This window comes from Daldinia decipiens, assembly GCF_022478715.1.
Source record: "Daldinia decipiens strain CBS 113046 unplaced genomic scaffold F4813scaffold_43, whole genome shotgun sequence".
Classification (NCBI taxonomy): domain Eukaryota; kingdom Fungi; phylum Ascomycota; class Sordariomycetes; order Xylariales; family Hypoxylaceae; genus Daldinia; species Daldinia decipiens.
In genome coordinates, this window is record NW_026054586.1 from 305,624 (window position 1) to 312,029 (window position 6,406).

Sequence of the window (6,406 nt, forward strand, 5' to 3'; positions counted from 1 at the left end):
TACAGATGCCAGTTCTTCAGTAAGCTTGCTGTGGTCGCTCTGCAAGGCCTCGTGGTTCTTGCTCGAGGTAATCAATTCCTCTTTCACGCTAGACAATTCTTCCTTGAGCGAGGCTTCGAGGGAATTCCGCTGCTCAATAGCATCGGCTAGTTCCCGCTTAACGCCTGATAGCTCCTCGCTTAGTGAGTTCTTCTCCTGCTGTAAAGCGTTCACCTCGTCCTGTTTCTGTGCTAGTTCGGCGCGTTTCTCCTCAAGCTCCTGAGCTTTGGCAGAGGCAGACTCTTCAAGAGTGCGACGCACCGATGCGGAGTCGTCGGAAGTCTGCTTTAGCTCATTTTGAAGCTTATCAGCCTGTTCCTGGTTTTCCTGCTTCAGTGATGTGGACTGTGCTTCCAATTCTTCGATCTTTTTGCGCAGGGCCTCTGCCTCCTCGGTGGCCTTGTTGAGCTCTTCCTTGGCCTCTGATAATTCGCTTTCCTTCGTGGCCAAGTCCTTTTCGAGGGTGGTAATATTCTCGTCTCGCTCTGAAATCTTCTTCTCTATAGCTTCTCTTTCTTCCTTGGCAAGAGCAGCGGCACTAGAGAACGTAGAGAGTATGTTACCCATCTCGTAAGGTGCTTCTTTGCGTCCTCTTTTTATGTGAGGCGGAAAGAAAATTGAGGTTGCAAATTGCTATTTTTGTTACAAAATGTGCCGCAAATGGGGAATGAAGATTCAGACGAAATGCAACGGCTTTCTACCAAATGATGCTTGCTTTGTTGGGGGTATCCGATAGCAATCAATCAAGTAACAGAATTGAGATGCTAGGTATCAATTAAACAAATTGTTCATTCATTCATTCTGTCGCATGCATAAAATGAGATGTTGAGAGGGGAAAAAAAGATACGATAGGTTCCGATGGTGGTAACAGGGAAGTGACTGGGTAGAGAAAAGTTCCTTCCCTTTGCTGTTACTGCCAATTAAAAAAATATTTTCAAGCCAAACAGGGATCCGATGTCCCGCGGTCCCGCATCAAACGCTACTTAAGCTACCTACCTATCTAGCGGTCAAGAATTAGACGTGGTTGGTCGCTATGCTAATTCAAATGTTGGGTGCTTTGCAGGTGACAACTCATGTACAGCACAACCTTTAATCACCCCGCCTTGTCTTACATAAGTGCACGATCCCTACTTTAAAAACCAATCAACTTGCAAACATCTGGTATCATATGTTATCATCATGTGAAATCACATATTTGCATTTTATTTAATATTAATAAAAATAAATGAAATGTTTTTAGTAAATTAAAATTAATGTTTATAAATTTAAAAAAGAATTATAAAAAATTATTAAAAGTTATAATAAATAAAAATATAAAATTATATTATAAAAATATATTATTAAATTTAAATAATAATAAATTTAAATATATAATTAATAAATAATAAAATTATAATATAAAAATTAAAGTTTAAACATTAATATATTTATATAAAATATTTAATAAATTTATATTAATTTTAAAATAATTAATTTTAATATAATTTATATATATAAATTATAATAAAATTACGTAATAAAATTATAATAACGATAATATAAATAAAATAACTTAATTTATTTTTTACTTTTATAAATTAAAAAAAACGAAGTTTTTTTTATTAATATAAAATTAACTTTCCATTTATAATAATCTTTAATAAATTATTATTATTATTATTATTCTTATTATTATTATTATTATTTTTGTTATTATTATTATTATTATTATAATTTATTACGAGATTTTTAAACTTTAATTTTATTAATTTAATAATAAATACAATTATTATAAACGTATTAATAAAATTTTTTAAATATTTTAAATATATAAATGATTAAGTATTTTATTATTGTAATTTAAAACAATTAATATACTTAAATTTTAATATATAAGGAAATTTTTTAAAAAAAATAAAAATGAAAATATTATATATTTTATTGCTATAATAAAAAGTTTTATAAAAAAATTTTATAATAATGTTTTTAATTTAATAATTAAAGTTAAAAAAGAAGAATTTTTATTTATTAAAAGTTATATTTGTTAAGGATCATTATGAGTGGAAAGTTAAAGTTATATTAATAAAGAAAATAAAGTTTTTTTAATTTATAAAAGTAAGAAATAAGTTAAGTTATCTTATCCACGTTATCGTTATCGTGGTCTCATTACGTAATCTCATCAATATTAATATTATAAATATAATTAATTGTGTTTATAAAAAATAAATAATTTTTTATAAAAGTAATAACTTTATAATATATAATATAAATATATTAATAATTAAAATATTTAATAATATAAGTTAAATGTTTAAAATTAATTAAATAAAATAAAATTATAATAAAGTTATTAATGATATATTTATTTTAATTTAATAAGTTGTTAAGATTTTATATAATAAAGATATAACGGATTTATAAAAATCTTTAATTAAATTTAAATTTTATATATAAGTTTTATTTATATAAAAAAATGTTATTATAATAGTTAAAATATTAAACGATTTTTTTAATAAATAATTAATTAAAAAAGTAAAATAATTATAATTTAAAAATAATAATTAATTTTAAAATATTAATTTAAAATTAATAAACTTTAAAAAAACTTAAATTAAAGGCTTTTAAAAATGGGAAAAAGAAAAAAGATATTTTAAAACGGAAAATCTAAGAATAAAAAAAGTGTAAAAATAAAAAAGTAAAAAATAAGTTTTTTTAATAAATATATTTAATAGGATAATTTAATTTTTTTTAAATAATATATTATTTATACTTATATTTTAAATTAAAATAAATATTTTTATTAATATATTTTTAAAAATTATAAAAATTATTAAAAAAAGAAAATATGTTTATTATTTAAAAATAAATATTTAATATATATAATTAATAAATTTATTTTATTAGTTTAAATATAAAAAGATTTTATAAAATATATTTAATAATGAACTAATGTGGTACCACATCGTTAAAAGCAAGGGTATTATTATGTAATTTTAAATTATAAGCCATATAAAAGTTTAATATTTATTATATTCTTTTAATTAAATAGCTATAATTATTATTATTTAATTATGTATTTAAAATAAATATATTTGTTATTTTTTTATATTTATAACTTATGGTTTTATTTTACGTATTTATTTTATATATCTTATCCGATTAATAAATCTTTACAATTCTTTTAAAATATAATGTTATTATTAACTGTTTAAAGCTTTTTATAAGGATTTAAACATTGAAATAATATGTTATATTTTATAAGAAATATTAATACTTATTTAATGGCGATTATTACGGGACTTAAATTTGCAACTTTAATTTTAAAAGGATTGTTAAGTATTAATTAATAAGAATAATTTTAAAAACCGAGAAATTAATTTTAAATATTTATTAGGAAAATTTATAAAAAAACGAAGGAATTATAAAAATCTTAAAAGTTGTTAGGTATTTAAAATAATTTATTATTAAATTGTTATAAAAAAATTTTTATAAATTAATATTATTTAATTAAAAATATTTTTATTAATATAAGATAATTATAATTAAAATATATTAAAAGAATATTAGAAATAATTATATAATATAAAATTATTTATAAATTAAATAGTTAAAAATAATAATTAATATTATAAGATTTATAAATTAAAAGATATTAAAATATATAATTAAAGATAATATATAATTATAATAAAGTTGTTATTAAAAGATATGGAATTAATATTTTTAAGGATTATAATTAAAATATAATTAAATATTAATAAAAAAAGATATAAATTAAAATATAATATTATAACTATATTGTTAAGATAAATAATTTATAATTAATAAGTAATAAGATTTAGCGTTAAAAGACTTATTTATTTATTATTTTAAATACGTAAAAGAATTTATTAATTAAGATATTAAAATGGAATAAATAAAATATTATTAAAATTATTATAATAATTTTATTATTATTTATTTTAATATATCTTTAAGGAATATAAATAAAGGTTAAATTGATAATTATTTATTTATAGGTTAAATTTTACGCTAGAAAAAAAGACGTTATACGATAGTTAAAAAGTCGATCAGCTTTTAATGGATAAAGATAAATATTATTTTTACTTCCGTATTAAAAATAAAGGGCGAAGTTATTAACGCAAATTATTAGTAAGCTAAATATTCTTTATATTTTTATTATAATAAAAAATTAATTAACCTTTTGAAAACATCCTTAATTAGCCTTAGGCTAGTAATATTAATTTAAAAAATTAATTAATATAGTAAAAAATAATATTTAAATTAGAAATATAATTAAGTTTATTATTTTTTAAAAATATTATTTTACCATTTGTTAATATATTTTAAGTATTATTAATTATTGATTCTATTTGTATTAATTAGCCAGAATTTAAAATATATAAAGATATTTTAATTATATTATTTAATAATAAAGGTAATTAAAATAGTAAATTTTTAAAATAACCTTTAAGTTTTAAATAAATATAATTAGTAGCGCTTATTAATTAGTTATAATAAATTATTGTTTAAAATTTTAGTGAAAGAATATTTAATTAACGCAGAAAATTAATTAATATTTAACCGATTGTATATTAAAATCTTATTAAAAATATACCTATTATATTAGCCATTATTTTAGTTTTAATAACTTTGCCAACAGTATAAACATTGATTTTTAATTAAAAATTACTAATTTATTTATATTAAATTGTTTTATTAAACTTGTAAAATTATAAAAATAAATTATTTAATAAAATAAATATTATTTAATAATTAAAAGATGTTAATAAGATTTTTTACCGATATAAAATAATTAATTATAATTGGATTAAAGAAATTTTAATATAAATTATTAATAGTAATATATATAAAAAAGTTGATATAACTATCGATAATATAATTATTTAAAATAAGGTTTAAGTTTTATTAAAAAAAGAATTTATTATACATAATTTATATTAATATAAATTATATAAATTAAAATTAAAAAATTTTAAAAATAAAGGCATTTTTAATAATCTTATCGAATTTATAAATTTAATTAAGAATTATGTAATTTTTTTTAAGATATTAAATTAAATATAATATAAAATATTAATTTTAACAATTATATTAATATTATTTTAAGATAAATTAATAATAATATTTTAAAGGATATTATTTATTATATTTACTTTTTTCTTATAAATATTTAAATTATATTATTTAATATAATTAAAAATATAATATATAATTAAGTTAATAAAAAGTTAAATTATTAAATTATTATTATAATAATAAAAAGGTTAAGTTTTAAATTTCTGATAATATTAAAGATATTTTATAATAGTTTATTAATTGTTTACGAAAAAATAGCGTTAATAACTAGCTTTAATTTAAGATCTTTATAAAAAATAATAAATTATAAGATTTATTGATTATAAAGAATTTGGTAAAATATTTTAATATTATATAGATTAATATATAAAAAGCTATAATAGAATAAATTAAATAGGAATTAATAATTATTAAAAATATATTAAGAATATTATTTTATATAATAATGCGTAATGGATGTATAGTGTATTTTAGTTAATTTATTAAAATTAATTAAATTTAAACTTATAAATAGCTTTAATTTTTTAATTATTATATAAAAAATTATGATTAGGTTAGATTTTCCCTTTTACATATAATTAATTACTTATTTAATATATATTAGTTTTGTGATATTTAAAGAGATATATATATATGTTATATAATATCTTTATATTTAATAATATATAATATAGTTGTAGACGGATTTTTATATTATAAGCTAATCAAATAAATAAGGATCAATCTAAAATATTAATATCCTTAATACGATTTAATTGGTTATTAAATAAAAAAAAAGGTTATTAATATTATTATTTATAAATATATTTATAATTAAAATATTAATAGCTTATTTGTTAAGAAATAAGTTAAATATTACATTAAAAAATTAAGATTAAATAAAAGTTAATAATATTATATTTTATTTCAATTAATTTAATATTTTAAGATTAAATTACTTATATAATAACAGAAATTAACACTATAAGATTTAAGAACAATATTAAAATATTTAATTAAGATTTTCTTATTAAATATAGATGGTTCTTAGAGGTAATAAGGAAAGATAATATTATTTATATAAAGGATATCATTTAAAAAGAAATTAATAATTAATTTGAAAACCTGCTGGTAAATATTAATATAATTAAACAACAAAAAGGACTAAATAATAAAACCATTAAAATTAAATATTTTAATAAAAATAAGTTTAAAAAGATTAATAATATTAATTAATTAAAAATTAAAGAACTTATATTAATAAAGATTTTAAATATATACAATAAAAAATCTGTAAAATTTTAAGAAG